The sequence below is a fragment of the Oncorhynchus kisutch genome, linkage group LG2, assembly GCF_002021735.2.
Source record: "Oncorhynchus kisutch isolate 150728-3 linkage group LG2, Okis_V2, whole genome shotgun sequence".
Taxonomy (NCBI): Eukaryota; Metazoa; Chordata; class Actinopteri; order Salmoniformes; family Salmonidae; genus Oncorhynchus; species Oncorhynchus kisutch.
The window spans coordinates 35,004,306-35,032,007 of record NC_034175.2 but is presented as its reverse complement, the minus strand read 5'-3'; positions in this window follow the sequence as shown (position 1 = coordinate 35,032,007).

Below are 27,702 nucleotides of genomic sequence, written 5' to 3'. Positions count from 1 at the left end.
AGATATCAGTTTGTCTCTGTGAATGGTTTGTCCTCTGACAAATCAACTGTAAATTTCGGTGTTCCTCAAGGTTCCGTTTTAGGACCACTATTGTTTTCACTATATATTTTACCTCTTGGGGATGTTATTCGAAAACATAATGTAAACTTTCACTGCTATGCGGATGACACACAGCTGTACATTTCAATGAAACATGGTGAAGCCCCAAAATTGCCCTCGCTAGAAGCATGTGTTTCAGACATAAGGAAGTGGATGGCTGCAAACTTTCTACTATTAAACTCGGACAAAACAGAGATGCTTGTTCTAGGTCCCAAGAAACAAAGAGATCTTCTGTTGAATCTGACAATTAATCTTAATGGTTGTACAGTCGTCTCAAATAAAACTGTGAAGGACCTCGGCGTTACTCTGGACCCTGATCTCTCTTTTGAAGAACATATCAAGACCATTTCGAGGACAGCTTTTTTCCATCTACGTAACATTGCAAAAATCAGAAACTTTCTGTCCAAAAATGATGCAGAAAAATTAATCCATGCTTTTGTCACTTCTAGGTTAGACTACTGCAATGCTCTATTTTCCGGCTACCCGGATAAAGCACTAAATAAACTTCAGTTAGTGCTAAATACGGCTGCTAGAATCCTGACTAGAACCAAAAAATTTGATCATATTACTCCAGTGCTAGCCTCTCTACACTGGCTTCCTGTCAAAGCAAGGGCTGATTTCAAGGTTTTACTGCTAACCTACAAAGCATTACATGGGCTTGCTCCTACCTATCTCTCTGATTTGGTCCTGCCGTACATACCTATACGTACGCTACGGTCACAAGACGCAGGCCTCCTAATTGTCCCTAGAATTTCTAAGCAAACAGCTGGAGGCAGGGCTTTCTCCTATAGAGCTCCATTTTTATGGAACGGTCTGCCTACCCATGTCAGAGACGCAAACTCGGTCTCAACCTTTAAGTCTTTACTGAAGACTCATCTCTTCAGTGGGTCATATGATTGAGTGTAGTCTGGCCCAGGAGTGGGAAGGTGAACGGAAAGGCTCTGGAGCAACGAACCGCCCTTGCTGTCTCTGCCTGGCCGGTTCCCCTCTTTCCACTGGGATTCTCTGCCTCTAACCCTATTACAGGGGCTGAGTCACTGGCTTGCTGGGGCTCTCTCATGCTGTCCCTGGAGGGGGTGCGTCACCTGAGTGGGTTGATTCACTGTTGTGGTCATCCTGTCTGGGTTGGCGCCCCCCCCCCCCCTTGGGTTGTGCCGTGGCGGAGATCTTTGTGGGCTATACTCAGCCTTGTCTCAGGATGGTAAGTTGGTGGTTGAAGATATCCCTCTAGTGGTGTGGGGGCTGTGCTTTGGCAAAGTGGGTGGGGTTATATCCTTCCTGTTTGGCCCTGTCCGGGGGTGTCCTCGGATGGGGCCACAGTGTCTCCTGACCCCTCCTGTCTCAGCCTCCAGTATTTATGCTGCAGTAGTTTATGTGTCGGGGGGCTGGGGTCAGTTTGTTATATCTGGAGTACTTCTCCTGTCCTATTCGGTGTCCTGTGTGAATCTAAGTGTGCGTTCTCTAATTCTCTCCTTCTCTCTTTCTTTCTCTCTCTCGGAGGACCTGAGCCCTAGGACCATGCCCCAGGACTACCTGACATGATGACTCCTTGCTGTCCCCAGTCCACCTGGCCATGCTGCTGTTCCAGTTTCAACTGACCTGAGCCCTAGGACCATGCCCCAGGACTACCTGACATGATGACTCCTTGCTGTCCCCAGTCTACCTGGCCATGCTGCTGCTCCAGTTTCAACTTCCACCTGACTGTGCTGCTGCTCTAGTTTCAACTGTTCTGCCTTATTATTATTCGACCATGCTGGTCATTTATGAACATTGAACATCTTGACCATGTTCTGTTATAATCTCCACCCGGCACAGCCAGAAGAGGACTGGCCACCCCACATAGCCTGGTTCCTCTCTAGGTTTCTTCCTAGGTATTGGCCTTTCTAGGGAGTTTTTCCTAGCCACCGTGCTTCTCCACCTGCATTGCTTGCTGTTTGGGGTTTTAGGCTGGGTTTCTGTACAGCACTTTGAGATATCAGCTGATGTACGAAGGGCTATATAAATAAATTTGATTTGATTTGATTTTGATTTGATAAAATTGACCACACAGCTATGCAATCTTCGTAGACAAACATTGGCAGTAGAATGGCCTTACTGAAGAGCTCAGTGACTTTCAACTTGGCATATCATAGGATACCACCTTTCCAACAAGTCAGTTCGTCAAATATCTGCCTTGCTAGTGCTGCCCCGGTCAATTGCATGTGCTGTTATTGTGAAGTGGAAACATCTAGGAGCAACAACGGCTCAGCCGCTAAGTGGTAGGCCACACAAGCTCACAGAACGGGACCGCCAAGTGCTGAAGCGTGTAGTGCGTAAAGAGCGTCTGTACTCGGTTGCAACACTCACTATCGAGTTCCAAACTGCCTCTGGAAGCAACGTCAGTACAAGAACTGTTCATCGGGAGCTTCATGAAATGGGTTTCCATGGCCGAGCAGCCTCACACAAGTCTAAGATCACCATATCTAATGCCAAGCGTCGGCTGGAGTTGTGAAAAACTTGACGCCATTGGAGTCTGGAGCAGTGGAAATGTGTTCTCTGGAGTGATGAATCACGCTTCACCATCTGGCAGCCCGATGATCAAATCTGCGTTTGGTGAATGCTAGGAGAACGCTGCCTGCCCGAATGCATAGTACCAACTGTAAAGTTCGGTGGACTAGGTCTGGGGTTGCTTTTTATGGTTTGAACTAGACACATTAGTTCCAGTAAAGGGAAATCTTAACACTGCAGCATACAATGACATTCTAGACGATTATGTGCTTCCAGCTTTGTAGCAACAGTTAGGGGAAGGCCCTTCCTTTTTCAGCATGACAATGCCCCCTGTGCACAAAGTGAGGTCCATAAAGAAATGGTTTGTCGAGATTGGTGTGGAAGAACTTGACTGGCCTACAAAGAGCCCCGACCTCAACCCCATCGAACACCTTTGGGATGAATTGGAACGCCGACCTCGAGCCAGGTCTAATCTCCAAACATCGGTACCCGACCGCTCTTGTGACTGAATGGAAGCAATGTTCCAACATCTAGTGCAAAGCCTTCCTAGAAAGTGGAGGCTGTTATATCAGCAAAGGGGGGACCAACTACATATTCGATAAGCAGGTGTCCAAATTATTATTATTTTTTGGGGTCATGTAGTGTATGTTTGATAAATATACTTTTAATTTAGCCCTACACAGTGTCATACGATACTTGCATCAATTCTAATGGTATATTCGACCTCTAGTGCCATTGCACCATCATTGTTCCATCAACGTCAGAGAGCCATGGGTTCATCGAATGGAAAACCAGTCCTTTCTCATTGGAGAAAACTCCCATTTCAAAAGCAATGGCAACAATTGAAAAGTACCAAGGCTCCCTCTGCAGGTATGCAACAGACATGCCATTGAGACAGACACTAGAGTACTAGAGAGGAGAGATGGGAGAGAGAGACCGAGACATGGGGAGAATCTTAATTGCAATTCCTTGATTCCTCGAGTCCTCTCATTATCACAGGTCCCTCCCAGAGACAACAGGTTAGTCCCAATAGAGAAACACACAGAGACTGAAAGAGAGAGAGAGATGCTCCCTTTTGGTCCCAACCTTCAATGTTTGCAGAATTGTATTGTGGAAGCAATATGACTCCTCCACTACACTGGTTATACCTCTCCGAACTCAGGCTTACAAGGGTTTTAGTAAAGCAATGTTCCAACAACAGCCGAAGATGGAACATGCGTTTCCCAAAACATCATACAGAAAGACTGTTTGCTAAGTCGTTGGCGCATGTGCCGCTAATGAAAGGATCGAAAGAAGGCCAGTGTATGTAGCCTTCTGTATTTATCTTTTAATGCAGTCATCTCGGGTTTTCATTTACACTTTGCTTATTTGTAACAATTATAAAGACATTGGCAACTTTGTATTTGTAGTTGACTTTGTTCTACAGTTATCAGTGGTATCAGAGGGACAGAACATCTTGATTCGATGTTTAGCGGAGATCTTCTCTGTATAAAGAAGGGCAGTCAGTAAATAAAGAGTGTTTTTAAATGCAACTTTACAAACATTGGTTTTGAGAAACAGCTCAGAGATTCAGAGATTCTCTCCAGACCAGACTGCCCTTGACCAGCACAAAAACATCCTGTGGCATTCCGCATTAGCATCGAATAGCCCTCGTGATATGCAACTTTTCAGGGAAGTTAGGAACCAACATACACTGGCAGTTAGGAAAGCTAAGCCTAGCTTTGTCAAGCAGAAATTTGCACCCTGTAGCACAAACTCAAAAAAGTTCTGGGACACTGTAAAGTACATGGAGAATAAGAGCACCTCCTTCCAGCTTCCCACAGCACTAAGGCTAGGAAACACTGTCACCACCGATAAATCCACTATAATTGAGAATTTCAATAAGCATATTTCAACGGCTGGCCATGCTTTCCACCTCCCCCATTTCTACTTTACCAAAATCCAGATAGCTGATGTTCTGAAAGAGCTGCAAAATCTGGACCCTTACAAATCAGCTGGGCTAGACAATCTGGACCCTCTTTCTAAAACTATCTGCCAAAATTGTGCGACCCCTATTATAACCTCTCTTTCGTCTCGTCTGAGATTCACAAAGATTGAAAAGCAGCCATGGTCATCCCCCTCTTCAAAGGGGGAGACACTCCAGACCCAAACTGCCACAGACCAATATCTTTCCCAACATGTCTTTCTAAGGTCTTCGAAAGCCAAGTTAACAAACAGATTACCGACCATTTCGAATCCCACCGTACCTTTTCCGCTATGCAATCTGGTTTCAGAGCTGGTCATGGGTGCACCTCAGCCACGCTCAAGGTCCTATCATAACCGCCATCGATAAGAGAGAATACTGTGCAGCTGTATTCATCGACCTTGCCAAGGCTTTCGACTCTGTCAATCACCACATTCTCATTGGCAGATGCAACAGCCCTGGTTTCTCAAATGATTGCCTCGCCTGGTTCCCCAACTACTTCTCTGATAGAGATCAGTGTGTCAAATCGGAGGGCCTGTTGTCCGGACCTCTGGCAGTCTCTATGGGGGTGCCACAGGGTTCAATTCTCAGGCCGACTCTTTTCTCTATATACATCAATGAGGTCGCTCTTGCTGCTGGTGATTCTCTGATCCACCTCTACGCAGACGACACCATTCTGTATACTTCTGGCCCTTCTTTGGACTCTGTTAACTAACCTCCAGACGAGCTTCAATGCCAAACAACTCTCCTTCTGTGGACTCACACGGCTCTTAAATGCAAGTAAAACTATATGCTCTTCAACCGATCGCTGCCCGCACCTGCCAAGGTGCCTGGTTAGACTGTAAACTCTCCTTCCAGACTAACATTAAGCATCTCCAATCCAAAATTAAATTTAGAATCAGCTTCCTATTTCACAACAAAGCATCCTTCACTCATGCTGCCAAACACACCCCTGTAAAACTGTCTACCCCACCGATCTTCGACTTTGGCGATGTCATTTACAAAATAGCCTCCAACACTCTACTCAACAAATTGAATGCAGTCTATCACAGTGCCATCCGTTTTGTCACCAAAGCCCCATATACTACCCACCATCGTGACTTTTATGCTCTCGTTGGCTGGCCCTCTCCAAACCCACTGGCTCCAGGTCATCTATAAGTCTTTGCTTGGTAAAGTCCCACCTTATCTCAGCTCATTGGTCACCATAGCAGCACCCACCCGTAGCACGCGCTCTAGCAGGTATATCTCACTGGTCACCCCCAAAGCCAATTCTTCCTTTGTCCGCCTTTCCTTCCAGTTGTCTGCTGACAAGGACTGGAACGAACTTCAAAAATCACTGAAGCTGGAGACACATCTCCCTCACTAGCTTTAAGCACCAGCTGTCAGAGCAGCTCACTACCTCATCCCAATGCTGTATTTATTTATTTATCTTGCTCATTTGCAGCCCAGTATCTCTACTTGCACATTCATCTTCTGCACATCTACCATTCCAGTGCTATATTGTCATACTTCTCCACTATGGCTTATTTATTGCCTTACCAACCTCATCTTACCTCATTTGCACACACTGTACATATACTTTCTATTGTATTATTAACTCTTCGTTTGTTTATTCCATGTGTAACTCTGTGCTGTTGTATGTGTCAAACTTCTTTGCTTTATCTTGGCCAGGTCGCAGTTGTAAATGAGAACTTGTTCTCAACTAGCCCACCTGGTTAAATAAAGGTGACATAAAATAAATTAAATGATGCTCCTACAAAGGTTCTAACGTTGAACTTTTAGCCTTAAGATGCTTTTGGGAAACCGGGCCCAGTGCCATTATTAAGAAAGACATGAATGGATCATGAATAATGATGAGTGAGAAAGTTCAGAAGCTACAACAAATTAACCTAAGCTCTTACCATTATACTAACAAGAGGGATGTTAGCATTTTTAAGGTGATTTTTCATATTAATGCAGCACATGGAAAAGCACCGCCTTGACCTGAGCGACTCACTAAGAGCAGTACACTTGACATTGTGTTAATTGTACAGCTAGTCTTCCTGTTGAAGACACCTTGATCTGAGGTTCAAATATTGACATCGCTACACAGAAAGGTAAAGGAAACCACCAGAGTTCCAATCTGCTCTCTCTCTCTCTCACACACACACACACACACACACACACACACACACACACACACACACACACACACACACACACACACACACACACACACACACACACATATTGGATTACAGGAGGCACCCACACTCTCAACACTAGACGATTGCAAGAGCATGATGGTAGCTCTCCACTCACGTAACACACGGGCAATCGAGCGGATTGCACACACGCAATCCACCCAGTGCCACTTCGCCTGTCACGGTTGATAACCAGACCGCTGCTGTGTCATCTTCCTTTGTGCATTGCCACCATAAAACAGCAGGGGATCATTTGATCTGAGCACATGGGGGGGGGGGGGGAATGCTACGAGGGGAGCTTTTAAAAATAAGGGGTTGTGAAGATTGTATGATTTCCCAGTATTTTATTCAGATGCTCGTTTTGGTGAAGCCACAAACAATGGGGTAGCGTTGCCGAACCTTTAGTGTGGAGTACACAGTTATACCGGTATGAGGCTTCAAAGAAGTATATGATGATCATTGTACCTAGCAGGATAGTACCCCCACTGGGCTGGGAGATAGTGAGTGGCCTGCACAAGTGGATACTTGCACTGTAACTAAGCCCTCCCCATAGATGGTGGATAAATTAAGATATTTCACTCAGGCTTTTTACCAAAGCAGTTTTGTATTTATTCCAGTCTGCTTAACTTGGCGTGTATCCCATCAATCCATCAATGCAATAGCAGCTGTGTCTGGTCTACTTAGTTCAGTGACTTTCATTGAACCAGAAGAAATAGAAAAAAATCTGTGAGTGGCGTGTCTCGCTTCCATTTCCATCTCTGCCCTCCCAATCTAAATCTGTGAATTGCATATTCACTATGGAACCTTATTGACTTGAGGCACTGTATCTCAGTAGTATTTGGGTGTATCTTAATGAAAGGTTGATTCCTCTTCATGTGCACTTATCTGCAGACATAGGATAAAATGAATGCTTAATGGGTACTTTCTTTCACCTGTAAATGTCATGCTTTCAATAAAATGTCTTAACCAATGCTTAGGTAATGGCAGGAGTTGGAACCAGAATTTTCCAAGTATTTCATTCTGAACAGAACAATTATATTTTTTCCATTCCACTATTCCAACCAGCAAAATAAAGTTCTGAACCTGTTCAAACTCCCCCCAAATTAATGTTTTATATCGTTCCTTTCTGTTCCTTTTGTTTTGCAGAGTGGCACCAGAATTTAGTTTAAAAACGCATCTTACCTTTTTGTAGTAAAAAAATTCATGAAAAGCCAATAATCAAATTATCCAGGAGAGGTTGTCTATCATAGCATAAACTCAGAATTCATGCTTCAGCACTATTCTTACACTCCTTGCATGCACATGTGCCTGCTGCTACGGAGAGAGAGAGTGAGAGAGGACCCTTGGCCTAGGCTATGTGATGTAGTGTGGTAAGGTTGGAACCAGGTGCAAAGAGACCAGATGAGGAATCAGTGGTGAAGGATAAACATAATACTTCACTGAGAAACGGTAGCTGCAGGATCACAGTACACAGAAAAAACAACAAACATGAAGTTCTGAAAACTCATTCAGGAAACAAATACACACAGTAAACAATTCAAGCTTCTGCATAGGACAAGAGAAAACACACCTGTTTAACAGGGAAATCATAATGAGTAAATTGGACACACCTGAGTGTCATTAATGTCTCTAGGACGGTCTCTGCCACCCTCTGGTGACAGGTAGAACCATGACAGACACCCGTTGACCCGGTTGGAGGAGCTGAAGAGGCCTTCGGTGCCGGTTTGCCTGGTGTTGGTAAGAGGAGCTGAGCAAGGAGGATCGTGCTCTGATCCAGGTGCTGCGACATCGTCGAGTGAACACCTCAGTTGATGGCATGAGGGCGAAACCGAACTGACACTTGAACGACAACAGTCCACTGGACGAGTTCGCCATTGCGTTGTGAGAATACACTGCCCTGAAGAGGAACTTGCTACAGTTGCTGGCCTGTGTGGACTGTTGAGATGAGCGGTCTCTTTCACTGAGGTAAGGCATTGAAATGGGCTGCCTTGGAGAATCAATCAACGACCACCAGGATAGTGGTAAGCCCTTGGAATGGAGGTAACCCTGTGATAATGTCTACAGACAGGTGGGACCAGGGCCGGCTGTGGATGGGCAGAGGTTGGAGCAACCCAGCTGGTTGCTGTCGTGAGGACTTGCTTTGGGCACAGGTGGAACAGGCAGTAAAAAAGGATCTCACATCCTCAATCATGTTTGGCATCCAGAATTTCCACCTCAGGAACTCCCATGTCTGATTAATCCTCATTTAGAGGATTGTCCCCATTGTAGTACTCGGGAACGGGCTGTTAGTGGGTTGTAAAGTCTGTTAGTGGGTCCCCCACCGGGGTCAAGTTCTCGGGTCTGGGCTTGTCAGACCGTAGTCTCAATACTCCATATCACAGGGGCCACAATGCGGGAGCTGGGGATGATGGGCTCGGGAATCCCTCTCCTCATTAGAGACATCGAGTTGGCAGGACAGGGCGTCTGCTTTCTGATTCTTGGATCCCGGGCAATAGGCTAGTGTGAAATCAAAAAACAGAGCCCATTTAGCCTGGCGAACGTTCAACCTCTTGGCTTCTTGAATGGAGACCAAGTTCTTATCTTCTTATGGACAGGTGATACTCTAGCATCCCACCTGGCCAACATCCGGGTGAAATTGCAGAGTGCGAAATTCAAACTACAGAATTATAAATATTTCACTTTCATAAAATCACAAGTGTAATACATCAAAATAAGGCTTAACTTCTTGTTAATCCAGCCACTGTGTCAGATTTCAAAAGGCTTTAGGGTGAAAGCACACCATGCGATTATCTGAGGACAGCGCCACGCATACAAAACCATGAAAACATATTTCAACCAGGCAGGTGCGACACGAAAGTCAGAAATAGAGATATAAAAATGCCTTACCTTTGATGATCTTCCTCTGTTGGCACTCCCAACTGTTGGCACTCCCAGCAGTTACATCAAAAATGGTCCTTTTGTTCGATAATGTCCTTCTTTATATCCATAAAAACTCAGTTTAGCTGGCCCGCTTCAGTCAATAATCCACCCAGTTTCCCGTCATCAAAATGCATACAAAATTAATCACAAACGTTACTAATAAACTTTTCCAAACAAGTCAAACAACATTTATAATCAAATCTTAGGTACCCTAATACGTAAATAAACAATAAAATGTAAGACGGAGAATCATTGTCTTTACTGGAGAAAAATACCAAAGAAGGCGCTTTCCTCCACGCGCTTGGAAACACTACAGCCAAAATGGGAGCCACCTAGAAAAACTACAATTTCTGGCTCATTTTTTAAGAAGAACAGCCTGAAACTCTCACTAAAGACTGTTGACATCTAGTGGAAGCCCTAGGAACTGCAATCTGGGAGGACTTCACCTTACAATAAAAGTGACAGCCATTGAAAATAGTGGTAGGCTGAAATTATTTTTGGGGAGCATGGTTTGTCCTCTGGTTTTCACCTGCCATATCAGTTCTGTTATACACACATACATTATTTTAACAGTTTTAGAAACTTTAGAGTTTTCTCTCCATATCTACCAATTATATGCATATCCTAGCTTCTGGGCTTGAGTTTCTAGCAGTTTACTTTGGGCACGCTTTTCATCCGGATGTGAAAATACTGCCCCCTACCCAAGAGAGGTTAAGGTCCGTCCAGATTACTAAAGGATGAGGTACCCCCTCCAACCAGTGTCTCCACTCCTCAAGGGCCTACCTAACTGCCAATAGCCCCCGGTTTCCTACATTGTGGTTGTCTTCCGCTGGCGAGAACCGCTTGAAGAGAAAGGAGCATCGTTCCGCTGTGAAAGGACCGCCCCTGCTCCGGTGTGCGAGGCATCCACCTCTACTACAAAGGGATGAGTAGGATCAGGATGAACGAGGATGGGTCCAGAGGTGAAACGTTGCTTGAACTCGATGAATGCCCTGTCAGCCGCGGGAGTCCAGCAAAAATGGGACTGGGACTTGCGGGTTAGGACTGTGAGGTTCTGCCACTCCACCAAAGTTGCATATAAAACAACCTGTTAAAATTGGCAAACCCGAGGAACCACTGGACCTGCTTGAGTGAGGTGGGATGTGGCCAGTCGGCCACCACCTCAACCTTTACGAGGTCTGTCTGGATGGCTGAGGTAGAGATAATGTGACCCAGGAAGGAAACTTGGGATACATGGAACTCACACTTCTCTATCTTGACATATAGTTGGCTCTGCAGGAAGCATCCCAGGACTTAGCGGTCGTGCAGTATGCGTTCTGGAAGGGTTTTGAGAAGATCAGGATGTCGTCGAGGTAAACAAATACTAACCGATCAACATATCCCTAAGAGTGTCATTGACCAATACTTGAAATACTGCCGGTGAGTGCTATTCAGGTAGGATTCAATTTTGGAAGTTTAATGTATTTATTTTCGTATTTATAATAGTTTGTGCTATCATTGTATTAAGTTCCAACTGTAATTATGTGTTTGCCATAATGAAATAGCCTGCTTGTATTTTCCCTATAAACAATGGCTTGACTTAGTTTTGATATTACTCTAATAAAGTTTCGTGAAGGTTTGGTGTGGCTATTATTAAGCTTTAACTATTTAACTATTGCAGGCCTATGATATGAAGGCAGTGCACACTGGTGTTCCAACTGACTACGACATTTAAACGTGAACGTTTTAAGCCTACCACTCCTATAATCTAACAATATACGGCTTCTCTTTATACAAAATATTCTGATTGTAAATTGACGAATTAGCCTCCTTCTGTATGGCTTTATCTGTGCATATATCTCTCTATCTCTCTGGGGCTAGGCCTAAGCGTCTCTTCCTTTTTAATATTAATACATTACAGTGTCACTGAGTGTACAGAACATTAGGAACACCTGCTCATTCCATGACATACAGTGGTTGCTCAACTAAAAGTTTGTGAATATGCTGCAGGACTTAGAGGTAATTTGTGGTTTAGTACGGTACCCTTCGTCACTACTTCATTGCTCCAGACCAGAGCAAGGGGGAGTTAAAGCACTGATTATGCTTTACAAGGTCACAAGGTGCTACTGTGTCTCTAACTGACAATGAATGGGTGACATAAACCAGCAGATGTTTTCGTGAGAAGACCGATTTTCGGCATGTCTCATGATTCGACAAACACCGCTTCAGCTTGGCATAGGCAGATGTGGTGGATACAAAAAAACATCTCTATCTTCAAATTATGGATTTTGATGTGGATTTTTTAATTATGTAATTTACAATAAACTCTTAAGGATTTACTTGTATTTGTCATTTGGTACATTGGAAAATAACTGTAAAAGTTATTTATGTTCACTATGTCATCACGCAGAGCCTTTTATCCGCAAAAAGTCAGTTTGATGGAAACTACTCTGGTGGGAAAATGCGCATATTGTTTTACGTAGATTTTTGAATATTCGGGTGAAAATCTGTCTGAACACTTTCTGAATGCACTCTATAATATATTATTATTATAATAGATATGTGCAAGCATATTTTTTTCAATGTAATGGCCACGAACATTACAGATCCCTTTGTTTAAACAATACATGACCAAAGGTATGTGGACACCTGCTCGTCAAATATCTCATTCCAAAATCAATGGCACTAATACGGAGTTGGTCCTCCCTCTGCTGCCATAACAGCCTGCACCCTTCTGAGAAGGCTTTCCACTAGATGTTGGAACATTGCTGCGAGGACTTGCTTCCATTCAGCCACAAGAGCATTAGTGAGGTTGGGCACTGATGTTGGGCGATTAGGCCTGGCTCGCAGTCGGCGTTCCAATTCATCACCAAGGTGTTTGATGGGGTTGCGGTCAGGCTCTGTGCAAGCCAGTCAAATTCTTCCGCACCGATCTTGACAAAACACTTCTGTATGGACCTCGCTTTGTGCACGGGGGCATTGTCATGCTGAAACAGGAAAGGGACTTCCCTGAAATGTTGCAGCAAATTTGAAAGCACATAATCGTCTAGAATGTCATTGTGTACTGTAGCATGAAGATTTCCCTTCACAGGAACTAAGGGGCCTAGACCGATCAATTAAAAACAGCCCCATACATCCTCCACCAAAATGTACAGTTGGCACTATATATTGGGGCGTTCTCCTGGTATCCGACAAACCCAGATTTGTCAGACTGCCAGATGGTGATGCACAGCTTCCAGAAAACAGTCACTTTCAATTTCGTGACTAGTTGAGGTAATACAGCTAGTTGAGGTAATTCTCATCATAAATGATGCATATAAACTCAGCAAAAAAAGAAACGTCCCTTTATCAGGACCCTGTCTTTCAAAGATAATTGAATATAAAAAATACAAAGAACTTCACAGATCTTCATTGTAAAAGGTTTAAACACTGTTTCCCATGCTTGTTCAATTAACCATAAACAATTACTGAACATGCACCTGTGGAACGGTTGTTAAGACACTTACAACAGCTTACAGACGGTAGGCAATTAAGGTCACAGTTATGAAAACTTAGGACACAAAGAGGCCTTTCTACTGACTCTGAAAAAACACCAGAAGAAAGATGCCCAGGGTAGGGTCCCTGCTCATCTGCTTGAACGTGCCGTAGGCATGCTGCAAGGAGGCATGAGGACTGCAGATGTGGTCAGGGCAATAAATTGCAATGTTCGTACCGTGAGACGCCTGAGACAGCACTACAGGGAGACAGGAAGGACAGCTGATCGTCCTCGCAGTGACAGACCACGTGTAACAACACCTGCACAGGATTGGTACATCCGAACTTCATACCTGCGGGACAGTTACAGGTTGGCAACAACAACTGCCCAAGTTACACCAGGAACACACAATCCCTCCATCGGTGCTCAGACTGTCCGCAATAGGCTGAGAGAGGCTGGACTGAGGGCTTGTAGGCCTGTATTATGGCAGGTCCTCACCAGACATCACTGAAAATAACATTGCCTATGGCACAACCCTCCGTCTCTGGACCAGACAAGACTGGCAAAAGGTGGTCTTCACTGACGAGTCGCGGTTTTGTCTCACCAGGGGTGATGGTGAGATTCGCATTTACAGTCAAAGGAATGAGCATTACACCAAGGCCTGTACCCTGGAGAGGAATCAATTTGGTGTTGGAGGGTCCGTCATGGTCTGGGGCGGTGTGCAACCTGTATGCTCTCGTTGGCTGTCCCTCACTTTATATTCATCGCCAAACCCACTGGCTCCAGGTCATCTATAAGTCTTTGCTAGGTAAAGTCCCACCTTATCTCAGCTCACTGGTCACCATAGCAGCACCCACCCATAGCACACGCTCCAGCAGGTATATTTAACTGGTCACATCCAAAGCCAATTCAGCCTTTCCTTCCAGTTCTCTTCTGCTAATGCATGGAATGATTTGAAAAAAGCAGCTCACTGATCACTGCACCTGTACATAGCCCATCTGTAAATAGCGCATCCAACTACCTAATCCCCATACTGTTTTTTCATTTGCTCTTTTGCAGCTCAGTATCTCTACGTGCACATTCATATTTTGCACATCTACCACTCCAGTGTTAAATTGCTAAATTGTAATTATTTTGCCACTATGGCCTATTTATTGCCTTACCTCCCTTATCTTACGTCATTTGCACACACTCTATTTAGACGTTTTCTATTGTGTTATTGACTGTATGTTTGTTTATTCCATGTGTAACTCTGTGTTGTTGTTTGTGTCGAGCTGCTTTGCTTTATCTTGGCCAGGTCGCAGTTGTAAATGAGAACTTGTTCTCAACTCGCCTACCTGGTTGAATAAAGGTGAGAAAAAAAATTCTGGCTGTAACACAACATGTGGAGTAAGTCAAGAGGTAGGAATACTCTCTGAAGGAGAATAAAACATCCAACTTTTGTTGAAGGGACTATCATATCATGTGTGTCCTTGTAAAGAACCCCTCATTTGATAAATAGTTATTTCGAACTCAGAACCAGGGCTCAAATTGTAGGGGGATGTGAGGGGATCAGTGGTGATTATAGCATGTAAATCTTGGTGGGGCAAACTCAACATTTATTTTAGATGCAAAGCAGCAAAGCCACTACACAACAAAAACAATACATTAATTACCCTCTAATGGTGACAAACAGTGCCTATATAAAACTGTCCTCGCAGCAGAGCTGTCCTTTCAGCACCATGGAGTGAATCCTTTCCACTGCTACACTTGGCTTTCAGTGGAGCCTTGTCTGGCAGGGAAACAGTTCATTCAACCTCATTTACTGCCTTTTTTTAAAACCATAGCTGATATGGCTGACTTGCTTTCCCAAATGTGGTTACTACTGAATCCTTTTGGATTTTAGTAAGTCAATAAGACCCACATGTCATGCCTACTCCTTCAATAATAACGAATGTCAAAATCAGTTTTGACTTTTGAACCATACACAAACATTATTACATTTATGTTCAGTACATTCATCATTTGTATTCTTATATCATCAAAACAAATATGGGAAGATGAATGGGAAGAGACTTTCACTGGCAAACATGGTTACAGACCAAACAATATTATATAGTATCTCTTCCTTATCAAGAAAAGCACAAGCTATGTATAATACACAAAGTAAGCAAAAAAATGAAATCATTCCAACATTGACTAAAATGATGCTAATGAGAGACTTATATATAAGCAATTATAAGCAATAGGCCTATAACAATTGAGATGTAAAAACTATGGAGTAAGGGAACGATGAGCGAATAAGAGGCAATCTGTCATTTTGATTACGCTAAGATGGTAGTAGTAAATATAACTATTTGTTCAGCACTTTTGAAATGTACAGCAACATAAATCAGAACATGGGTCATTATTGCAAGTTCTGAGGGGGAAAGGGACCAAATTATTAGGATGAGTCAGATGGGCTACTAACAGCTTACACTTAGTGTTACTTTCTAAGCTATATATTACATAATTTATGCAGCATCATATAATACATTTTTGGACTCACCGCTGTGCTGTGCTCACTTGAACAGGAAAGTGGCACAGCGGTCCTTCTTCTGGGAAAATTTTGTCATAAAACTTTCATCAAAGTCTGTCATTCTCTGGATTTATGGTGCTTTCAAGGCAACTGGGAACTCAGGAAATAAAATAATGTTGAATCATGACATCAGTGATCATCAAGTCGGAGCTCTAGAAAGAGGGCCAAGTTACCGACTTGGAATTCAGAGTTGGATGACATTTCAAAACGTATTTTCCCAGTCGTAGCTTGTTTTTTCAGAGTTCCCAGTTGTCTTGAACTTACAGAAGTCTGAGATTTCCCAGTTCTGAGTTTCCAGTTGTTTTTATGGTGGCAGAAGTCATGCTGGATTGACAGAGGTTTTAAATCCTTAAACCCAGACTTGGACCACACACCCTCTCCACTGAATAGCAGGAAGGGGAAGAAAAATAGTGATTGCTGTTAGCCACTGATTCCTTCCAAACCCATCAATGTTGAATTTGCGATTTACGACTTGTGTAATGTCCAATGGCCGATGAGCACTGATACGTTTTATCTATAATTTCTCTTCATATGAGAAGGATTGAAAAGAACTTGCCAGTAGAATGTCGATGTGATTCATGATGTTGACTGCTTGTCTAGCTTGCTAGCTATGAATTTGAAAGTATAATGTTGACATGATCAGACCAATGAAAGCTACGGTAGATATAATGTGATCTGACGTAATTCTATCTGTGGCCAATGACCTTGAGCCTTCTTGTATGGGCACTTCTAATGTACATCTATGGCAGCACCCAAGTGGGCTACCTAGCTCTTCCTGTAGATTATGTGGTGATGTAGTGTCCCCATGAGTGACAGCCAATCATGGTGCAACTATAGAAGATTACCAAGATTACCTATGCTCTGTACTTTACGCGGGCTGCCCCTCCACTACAGAAAGCACTGAGCTAGACTGAAACACCAGCATTTTGGAGCTACCTTACTCAAGAAATTAAGAAAGAGACCAGGTTTCTATGCGGCTTTACTCACTCAATAAATGTGTTTATACATTGTTTGCAAACTAATGTGACACGAATGCCAAAATAACATGCAAAACAGGCACCAAAAAAACAAAGTCTGGAGCTCACTAACTACTTGTATTTAGTAATGGAGGCGGTTGGACCTAAATAGGCATTGTGAATCATCAAGTGTGATTCATTCAGCTCCCAAAAGATAAAGATGGATCATTTAACATATCAATAAACAAGACAGCATGCAAGCCTTTTATTGGCCTGGGGTAATGACCCATCATTCAATACACAGCTGTGACAAACAATGACAATTAACTCAATCTAATGCATTTGATTTACAGATCAGGGTCACTTTTACTGGACACATCTTTATTACCAATTTTTATGAGATTAGATTATAGTGAAGAGGAGAAAGACATTGGTAACTCAGCAACATGTGCTGTCTGCTTTGCGTATCTGTGGGTACAAGCACCTAAGAACATGAGTATGATGTCAGTGTTTACACTGCAGAATACAGTTCCTTCAGAGTATTCATATCCTTTTACTTTTTCAACAACAAAAAAATTGTTACAGCCTGAAATTAAAATGTGGCATAGAAATTAACTGTATGTCCTGAATACAAAGCATTATGTTTGGGACAAATACAACACAACACATCACTGAATATCACTCTTCATATTTTCAAGCATGGTGGTGGTTGCATCTGTCACATTAGCATAAAGGGTAGGGAGACAGGCGCAGGAATGCGTAATAGTTTTTTTTGTTACACCCAAATTACAGCGTGCAGTGTAAAGGCACGGGGACAAAGACCAAACAAACACTATACAAAACACAGGGTTGAAACCCAAACAAAAGAGCGAGGAGTACCTTGAATAAATAACACAAACGTACAATGATTAACACACTGGACGAGATCCACAATGGCACAAAGCCAAAACACACAGTACAAGTACTCACACAAACCAACAGACATTGTAACAATAACCGACAGGACACTGGTAAACCAAGGGCACACTTACACAATTACTGATCACTGGGAAGATGGGCCGTTGTGCGTAATGAAAGTTCTGGAGGGATCCGTGACAGCATCATGTTATGAGTAGGCTTGTCATCAGCAAAGACTAAGAAGTTTTGTAAGATAAAAAGAAACGGAATCTGGCTAAGCACTGGCAAAATCCTAGAGAAAAACCTGGTTCAGTCTGCTTTCCAAAAGACACTGGGAGACACATTCACCTTTCAGAAGGACAATAACCTAAAACACATGGCCAAATACACTGGAGTTGCTTACCAAGACAACGTTGCATGTTCCTGAGTGGACTAGTTACAGTTTTGACTTAAATCGAATTGAAAATCTAAGGCAAGACCTGAAAATTGCTGTGTAGAAATGATCAGCAAACTACTTGACTGAGCTGGAAGAATCAAAATAGAACAGTGTGCAAATATTGTACTATCCAGGTGTGCAAAGCTCAGAGACTTACCCAGAAAGACTCACTGCTATAATTTCTGCCAAAGGTGAATCTAAAATGTATAATAATTGTATGTATTTACTTATGTAAATGAGATATTTATGTCTTTGATTTTCAAAACATTTGAAAAAAAAGAAAATGTTTTTTTATTATTCAATATTGAAGTATGGCTGTAACACAAAATGTAGAATAAGTCAAGGGGTATGAATACTTCCTGAAGGCACTGCAAATGTTTCTCACAAAACTATATCTTTAAAATATATAATTTTTTTCCACCTGTTGAGATAGAATGCATTGTCTCAGCTGCCTGCATAGTTATGGTCAGTTTCACCAGTGGCGTGAGATGAACCTCCGCAAGTCCCCCAGATAAAGAATGAACATGTCATAAAAAAAATTGTTACAGGAAATTAGCTTTAAAACTGAACATTTTTCTCTCAGCCTCATGCCAAAATGTGTAGAATAGCAGGAAATTAGCTTTAAAGTTTTGGTAACACTTTATTTGGATAGTCCATCTGTAGATGATATTATTTATGCTGCAGTAGTTTATGTGTCGGGGGGCTGGGGTCAGTTTGTTATATCTGGAGTACTTCTCCTGTCCTATTCGGTGTCCTGTGTGAATCTAAGTGTGCGTTCTCTAATTCTCTCCTTCTCTCTTTCTTTCTCTCTCTCGGAGGACCTGAGCCCTAGGACCATGCCCCAGGACTACCTGACATGATGACTCCTTGCTGTCCCCAGTCCACCTGGCCATGCTGCTGTTCCAGTTTCAACTGACCTGAGCCCTAGGACCATGCCCCTGGACTACCTGACATGATGACTCCTTGCTGTCCCCAGTCCACCTGGCCATGCTGCTGCTCCAGTTTCAACTTCCACCTGACTGTGCTGCTGCTCCAGTTTCAAATGTTCTGCCTTATTATTATTCGACCATGCTGGTCATTTATGAACATTTGAACATCTTGGCCATGTTCTGTTATAATCTCCACCCGGCACAGCCAGAAGAGGACTGGCCACCCCACATAGCCTGGTTCCTCTAGGTTTCTTCCTAGGTATTGGCCTTTCTAGGGAGTTTTTCCTAGCCACCGTGCTTCTACACCTGCATTGCTTGCTGTTTGGGGTTTTAGGCTGGGTTTCTGTACAGCACTTTGAGATATCAGCTGATGTACGAAGGGCTATATAAATACATTTGATTTGATTTGATTTGATTTGATGTTCTACAGACTAACATTTCAACAAACTATCTACTAACTCTAGTCTTAATCCTAACCCTAACCTTAACCTAAATTTAACCCTAACCTTAATCCTTATCCTAACTTTTATTATAAACCTAATCCTAACCTTAGCAAGCAGTTGCTTATCAATAGATAGTGTGGCCATGTGTATAGCATCTACAGATGAAAAATCCAGACGATCAAAATAAAGTGTGACCCAAGTTTTATTAGTCGTATGGGATACACATGGTATACACCGTCCAACGAAATGCTTACTTGCAGGTTCCTTCTTGCAAGTAAGAAATTATAAAACATAAGAATAGGAACAAAGTATATGGCTCAGTAGAATATAATAACATGTTTAGCAGTGCAATAAAGGAAGGCACAATTTATAGTCCAATATTTACACAAGTTTTGGGGAAGGGAGATTGGGGAGGGCAAGTGTTTAAATTGTGCAGTATTTAGCCATCATAATAAGAATCTGGTTGCAGCCGTTGTGTGTGTGGATGTGTGTAATTCTGTTTGGGTGTGTGCATGCGTGCATGTGTGCTAAGGTGCGGAGAATCAGATCAGGTGGTCCGTCCAGTTCAATTGTTCAGTAGTCTGATGGCTTGGACTGTAGATAGAAACTGTGTCTGAGCCTGTTGGTACCATACCTAATGCTGCAATACCATCTGCAGGACGGTAAGGAAGTGTACAGCTCGTGGCTGGGATGTGTGGGGTCCTTGATGATGCTGCGGGCCTTTCTCAGGCGCCGTTTCAAGTAGATGTATTGGATAGCTGGGAGCACGGTCCCAGTGACGAACTGGGCTGCATTTACTATCCTCTGGAGGGCCTTGCGGTCGTGGACAGAGCAATTCTCGTACCAGGCCGTGATGTAACTGGTCAGGATGCTCTCGATTATGCAGCGGAAGTATTTGGAGAGGACCCAGGGTGGCATGCAGATTTGTTTTAGCTGCTTTCGGAAGTAGAGATGCTGTTGTGCCCTATTGACAAGAGTGGTGGTGTTATTGGTCCATGTCAAGTCCTCTGTGATGTGGATGGTGAAGAACTGCTGACTCTACTGCAGTCCTGTTGATGTGCTTAAACGCAGTCTTTGTCATTTTATTTTTAAATGATCACTGTCTGTCTAATAAATCACAGTTTTTTAAATGAAAATACTCCAAAATATATTTTTTAGCATTTATTTTCCTGAGCCTCCTTTGGCCCTTGAAATGCTCAGTCTGATCGTGTGGGCGTTAGGAAGCAAAACACACTAAGTTGCCATCTAGTACTGGGTCGGACCCCCCTTATCCTCCAGACCAGCCTGATTTCTTTGGGGAATGGATTCTACAAGGTGATGGAAATGGTCTGGAGCCCACCCCCTTACCCGGATGAACAGTCATTGGCCTATTATAATCAGATCACATTGTGACGTCATGAAGTGGCCCAAAAGTTTCACCCCACCTGAACAGGCTGAAACGGCTCTTACACAGAAAGGGCATTATCATAATTTTCACAATTTTAGAGCTCATAGCTTGGAAAACTGGAAAATCTCCTATATTTTCTTTCAGCCTCATTACAAAATGTGTAGAATAGCATGGGATTAGCTATTAAAATGCACATATTTCTCACCAATGGTGTCACCAATGGTGATTAAAACAGCTTCAGAGTGAAATGGCTGAGATGAGAGAAAAGTGTTTGCAGTAAGGACCAAAGGTATTGACAAAGGAACAATTTTTGGGGATTAAATGCAAAGCATTAGGATTGGGGCAAATCTAACATGACTTTACTCAACAATGAGTATCATCCTAAAAACATCCAAGGCAGAGGGAATAGAGATAAGAGCTTGAGTGTTTCTAGAAGGTGAAGAAGTTGTTTAAAAGTCTCAGTAAACAATCATCTAGCCTCCCCACATCTGTGCCGCTGACCCGCAGTGTTAGCGTTTCCACCTGTTTGTATTCTAAGCTATAGTAGACCATCTCAAGTCATCCGAGTGGGCTTCCTGCCCTCCTCTGAGAAGGGAATAAGAAGCTCATTAGATGCGGCGTGACTGGGGGGGGGGGGGGCTCTTTTTCTTCTCTTGGTTCCCCTGAGTAAACTAAACAAAATAAGTGGGATAAGGATAGAGGGGGAGGGAAAAAAGGTATGGAGCCGAGTCAAATGTCTAGCAGGTATTCAATTTTTGGGAAAATGTTTATTTTTATATGAGTGTCTCTGTTACTTATGCACTGCTACCTGATGTTTCAGCCGGCACTGATATCGGAATTCCCCATGACAGGTGGCACATTAGCAAACACACTGTCAGAGGACCACAGAGGTACCACAACGCACCAAAGCCATTGAAAGTTGTTTACCACTCTTTATTAATACAGCAGACATGATGAGCGAAGAAAGTGCACCTCCTAATGATATCCTCGCTTACACTTATTCAAGGCTGCTGTTGCCATGGACACCTAACTGGGGCATTGAGGGGTCAGGTCCACTAGTGGAGAATTGTCTTGGAGACTGGCGATCCTCTTTTTTTATTCGAAGAAGGCAAATTCATTTATGCACATTGTAGATGGGTTGTTCGTTAGGGCACGCTGTGCTTAAACATTAGCGACTTGTGTGATTGATCCTGATAAATCGGTAATGATCCACCAAACGTATGTTAAGAGTGGTATATGTTTCAGAGGAATGGAAAAACTCTGATGAAGACCTTGAGGCCAATACGTAAAGATTAATGAAGAGCAGTTTTACCATGCACCTGCAACAAAGATAACTCATATGTGCTAGTGCCTTTTGAATTTGGAGGAATAAAAGAGAAAAAGTATAATCTCAGATTGACGTTCTACAAAATTTATGGAATTCATTAAAAAATATGAAAATATTTGGATTTATTTGGATTTCATGTAATGGACATACACAAAATGGATCAAATTGGTGAAGTGAAATGTAAACAATAACTTGTTTCAAAAAATTCTAAAAAATAAAAAAATGGAAAAGTGGTACGTTCACCCCCTTTGCTATGAAGCCCCTAAATAAGATCTGGTGCAACCAATTACCGTCAGAAGTCACATAATTAGTTAAATAAAGTCCACCTGTGTGCAATCTAAGTGTCACATGATCTCAGTATATATAAAACTGTTCTGAAAGGCCCCAGTCTGCAACACCACTAAGAAAGGAGCACCACCAAACAAGCGTCAATATGAATACCAAGGAGCTCTCCAAACAGGTCAGGGAGAAAGTTGTGGAGAAGTACAGATCAGGGTTGGGTTCTAAGAAAATATCAGAAACTTTGAACATCCCAGGGCGCACCATTAAATCCGTTATAAACAAAATTGAAAGAATATGGTACCACAACAAACCTGCCAAGAGAGGGCCACCCACCAAAACTCATGGACAAGGCAAGGAGGGCATTAAATCAGAGGGGCAACAAAGAGACCAAAGATATCTCTGAAGGAGCTGCAAAGCTCCATAGCCGTCACGGTCGTCATAAAGAGGAGACTAAGGCGCAGCGTGGTAAGCGAACATAACTCTTTAATTAAAGAGATCACACTGAACAACAAAACAAACCGTGAAGCAATATTGCTAGTGCAGAACAGGCAACTAAACATAGAATAACAACCCACAAACTATCCAAGGATTATGGCTACCTAAATATGGTCCCCAATCAGAGACAACGATAAACAGCTAACTCTGCTTGAGAACCAATCTAGGCAACCATACACATATAAACACCTAGACCAGAAACCCCATAAACATACAAAAAAACCTAGACAATCCAAACTACACAAACCACCCTTGTCAAACCCTGACCTAACCAAATAATTAAGAAAACAAAGAAAGCTAAGGTCAGGGTGTGACAATAGCGGAGATTGGAGTATCTGTCCATAGGACTACGTTAAGCCGTGGACTCAACAGAGCTGGGCTTTAGGGAAGAGTTGCCAGAAAAAAAGCCATTGCTTAAAGAAAAAAATAAGCAAACACATTTGGTGGCAGCATTATGCTGTGGGAATGTTTTTCATCGGCAGGGACTGGGAGACAGGTCAGAATTGAAGGAATGATGGATGGCGCTAAATACAGGGAAGTTCTTGAGGGAAACCTGTTTCAGTCTTCCAGAGATTTGAGACTGGGACGACGGTTCACCTTCCAGCAGGACAATGACCCTATGCAAACTGCTAAAGCAACACTTGAGTGGTTTAAGTATTATCCAAGATGGCGTAGCAGTCCGGCAACTTTTGTCTTCGTCTTGTCATGTCCCGTGTATATATCCTTATCTTTTTTCTTCGCATATATTTAAAAAAATATTTTTCTTAACCCCAACTTCAACATACTCTCCTGCAACGCGCCTCACCCAATGTGGTATGGATCTGCTATTTTCTTTACTTAAAAACCTTAAGAACCGAAACCCCCAACAGAGGCTTTCCAGCTAACTAGCTAGTAGTCAGCTAGCCACTGCTGGCGGGCATCAGCTAACCTTTAGCTAGGACAACTCCTGCCAGTCTATACAGCGTGTTTGAACACAGAGGTAATCTGACTCTTTTTTTCTCCATATCTCCGGAATCCTACCGCAAGCTCTTAACCCCTTCACCTGGGTCATTACAACTAGCTAGCTGCTATCCGATTGGCTTCTCCTGGCTAACATATCTGTCCCAAAGCAAACACCAATTAGCCTGGAGCTAGCCTATGCTAGGGCCATCTCTCGGCTAGCTGAAGAGGTCCAACAGCCACACCTTGGGCAACAATATCTATTTTGCCAATTGGCCTGGACCCCTATTCTTGCTGATAAGGAGCCCCGCCAATCCATTACGACTGGACTACCGACGTAGTCTTCCCGAAGGGGTTTTTCAACAGGCTCCTTCGTCACGACGTTCCCTGAATGCCCATCTGCTAGCCGCGGCCCGCTAGCTGTCTAGAGCATACTGGACTGGTAGCTGAAGTGTTCCATCAGTCAATTTCTTGGGCTAAAATACCTATTTTGCCAATTGGCCTGGACCCTTTAACTACACGGACCCCTGCTGATCCAACACGACTGGTCTGCCGACGTAACCGCACAAGGGGGCTACAACAAAAGACTTAGGCCCTTCTGCTAGCCTGGTATCCCCAGCCCGCTAGCTTTCTGAATCGCTGTGTCTCCAGCCCGTCCAGCTGCTCATTGGACCCTATGATCACTCGGCTACGCATGCCTCTCCCTAATGTCAATATGCCTTGTCCATTGCTGTTTGGTTAGTGATTATTGTCTTATTTCACTGTGGAACCTCCAGCCCTGCTCAATATGCCTCAGCTAACCCTCTTGTCCCACCTCCCACACCTCACCTGGTTTAATTGATGTCTCGAGACAATACCTCTCTCATCGTCACTCAATGCCTAGGTTTACCTCATTTGTATTCACATCCTACCATACCCTTGTCTCTACATTAGGCATTGAATCTATTCTACAGCGCCCAGAAACCTGCTCCTTTTACTCTCCTTTCCGAACGTACTAGACGACCAGTTCTTTTAGCCCTTAGCCGTACCCTTGTTCTACTCCTCTTCTGCTCCTCTGGTGATGTAGAGGTTAATCCAGGCCCTGCTGTGCCTTGCTCCACTCTCATTCCCCAGGCCCTCTCATTTGTTGACTTCTGTAACCATAGAAGCCTTGGTTTCATGCATGTTAACATTAGAAGCCTCCTGCCTAAGTTTGCCAACCCGGATGTCCTAGCTGTGTCTGCCAACCCTGAAATTTCCATCCCTAACTATAACATTTTCCGATGAGATAGAACTGCCAAAGGGGGCGGAGTTGCAATCTACTGCAGAGATAGCCGGCAGAGTTGTCTTACTTCCAGGTCTGTGCCCAAACAATTCAAGGTTCTACTTCTAAAAATCCACCTATCCAGAAACAAGTCTCTCACCGTTGCCACTTGCTATAGACCACCTTCAGCCCCCAGCTGTGACCTGGACTCCATATGTGAATTGATTGCCCCAATCTATCTTCAGACCTTGTGCTGTTGGGTGACCTAAACTGGGACATGCTTAACACCCTGGCCATCCTACAAGCTGAGCTTGATGCCCTCAATCTCACACAAATTATCAATGAACCCACGAGGTACAACCCCAAATATGTAAACACAGGTACCCTCATAGATATCATCCTAACTAACCTGCCCTCCAAATACACCTCTGCTGTCTTCAACCAGGTTCTCATCAAACACTGCCTCATTGCTTGCGTCCGTCAAACGACCACCCCTCACTGTCAAAAGCTCCCTAAAACACTTCAACGAGCAGGCCTTTCTAATCGACCTGGCCCGGGTATCCTGGACGGATATTGACCTCATTCCGTCAGTAGAATATGCATGGTTATTCTTTTAAAAGTGCTTTCATCACAATCCTAAATGTATTTTATTTTTTATTTTACCTTTATTTAACCAGGTAGGCAAGTTGAGAACAAGTTCTCATTTACAATTGTGACCTGGCCAAGATAAAGCAAAGCAGTTCGACAGATACAACGACACAGAGTTACACATGGAGTAAAACAAACATACAGTCAATAATACAGTATAAACAAGTCTATATACAATGTGAGCAAATGAGGTGAGAAGGGAGGTAAAGGCAAAAAGGCCATGGTGGCAAAGTAAATATAATATAGCAAGTACAACACTGGAATGGTAGTTTTGCAATGGAAGAATGTGCAAAGTAGAAATAAAAATAAAGGGGTGCAAAGGAGCAAAATAAATAAATAAATAAAAATTAAATACAGTTGGGAAAGAGGTAGTTGTTTGGGCTAAATTATAGGTGGGCTATGTACAGGTGCAGTAATCTGTGAGCTGCTCTGACAGTTGGTGCTTAAAGCTAGTGAGGGAGATAAGTGTTCCCATTTTCAGAGATTTTTGTAGTTCGTTCCAGTCATTGGCAGCAGAGAACTGGAAGGAGAGGCGGCCAAAGAAATAATTGGTTTTGGGGGTGACTAGAGAGATATACCTGCTGGAGCATGTGCTACAGGTGGGAGATGCTATGGTGACCAGCGAGCTGAGATAAGGGGGGACTTTACCTAGCAGGGTCTTGTAGATGACATGGAGCCAGTGGGTTTGGCGACGAGTATGACGCGAGGGCCAGCCAACGAGAGCGTACAGGTCGCAATGGTGGGTAGTATATGGGGCTTTGGTGACAAAACGGATTGCACTGTGATAGACTGCATCCAATTTGCTGAGTAGGGTATTGGAGGCTATTTTGTAAATGACATCGCCAAAGTCGAGGATTGGTAGGATGGTCAGTTTTACAAGGGTATGTTTGGCAGCATGAGTGAAGGATGCTTTGTTGCGAAATAGGAAGCCAATTCTAGATTTAACTTTGGATTGGAGATGTAAATACGCATGCCTCATTCAAAAAATGTAGAACCAGGGAAATGTATTGCCCATGGTTCACTCCAGACCTGACTCCCCTTGACCAGCACAAAAACGTCCTGTGGCGTTCCGCATTAGCATCAAATAGCCCCCGCGACATGTTACTTTCAAGGAAGTTAGGAACCAATACACAGACAGCTAGGAAAGTAAAGGCTAGCTTTTTCAAACAGAAATTTGCATCCTGCAGCACAACTCCAAAAAGTTCTGGGACACTGTAAAGTTCATGGAGAATAAGAGCACCTCCTCCCAGCTACCCACTGCACAGAGGAAAGGTAACACTGTCACCACTGAAAAATCCACAATTACAGAGAAATTCAATAACCATTTTTCTACAGCTGGCCATGCTTTCCACCTAGCCACCCCTACCCTGGTCAATAGCTCTGCACCCCCCACAGCAACTTGCCCAAGAATCCCCCATTTCTCCTTCACCCAAATCCAGATAGCTGATGTTCAGAAAGAGCTGCAAAATCTGGACCTTACAAATCAGCATGGCTAGACAATCTGCTGGACCCTCTCTTTCTAAAATTATCAGTTGAAATTGTTGCAACCCCTATTACTAGCCTGTTCAACCTCTTTATCGTCTGAGATCCCCAAAGATTGGAAAGCTGCCGCGGTCATCCCCCTCTTCAAAGGGGGAGACACTCTAGACCCAAACAGCTACAGACCTATTTATCCTAACCTGCCTTTCTAAGATCTTCGAAAGCCAAGTTAACAAACAGATCACCGACCCTTCTAGAATCCCACCATACCTTCTCCACTATGCAATCTGGTTTCTGAGCTGGACATGGATGCACCTCAGCCACACTCAAGGTCCTAAACGATATCATAACCGCCATTGATAAGAGACAATACTGTGCAGCTGTATTCATCGACCTGGCCAAGGCTTTTGACTCTGTCAATCACCACATTCTTATCGACTCAACAGCCTTGGTTTCTCAAATGACTGCCTCGCTTGGTTCACCAACTACTTCTCTGATAGAGATCAGTGTCAAATCGGAGGGCCTGTTGTCCGGACCTCTGGCAGTTTCTATGGGGGTGCCATAGGGTTCAATTCTCGG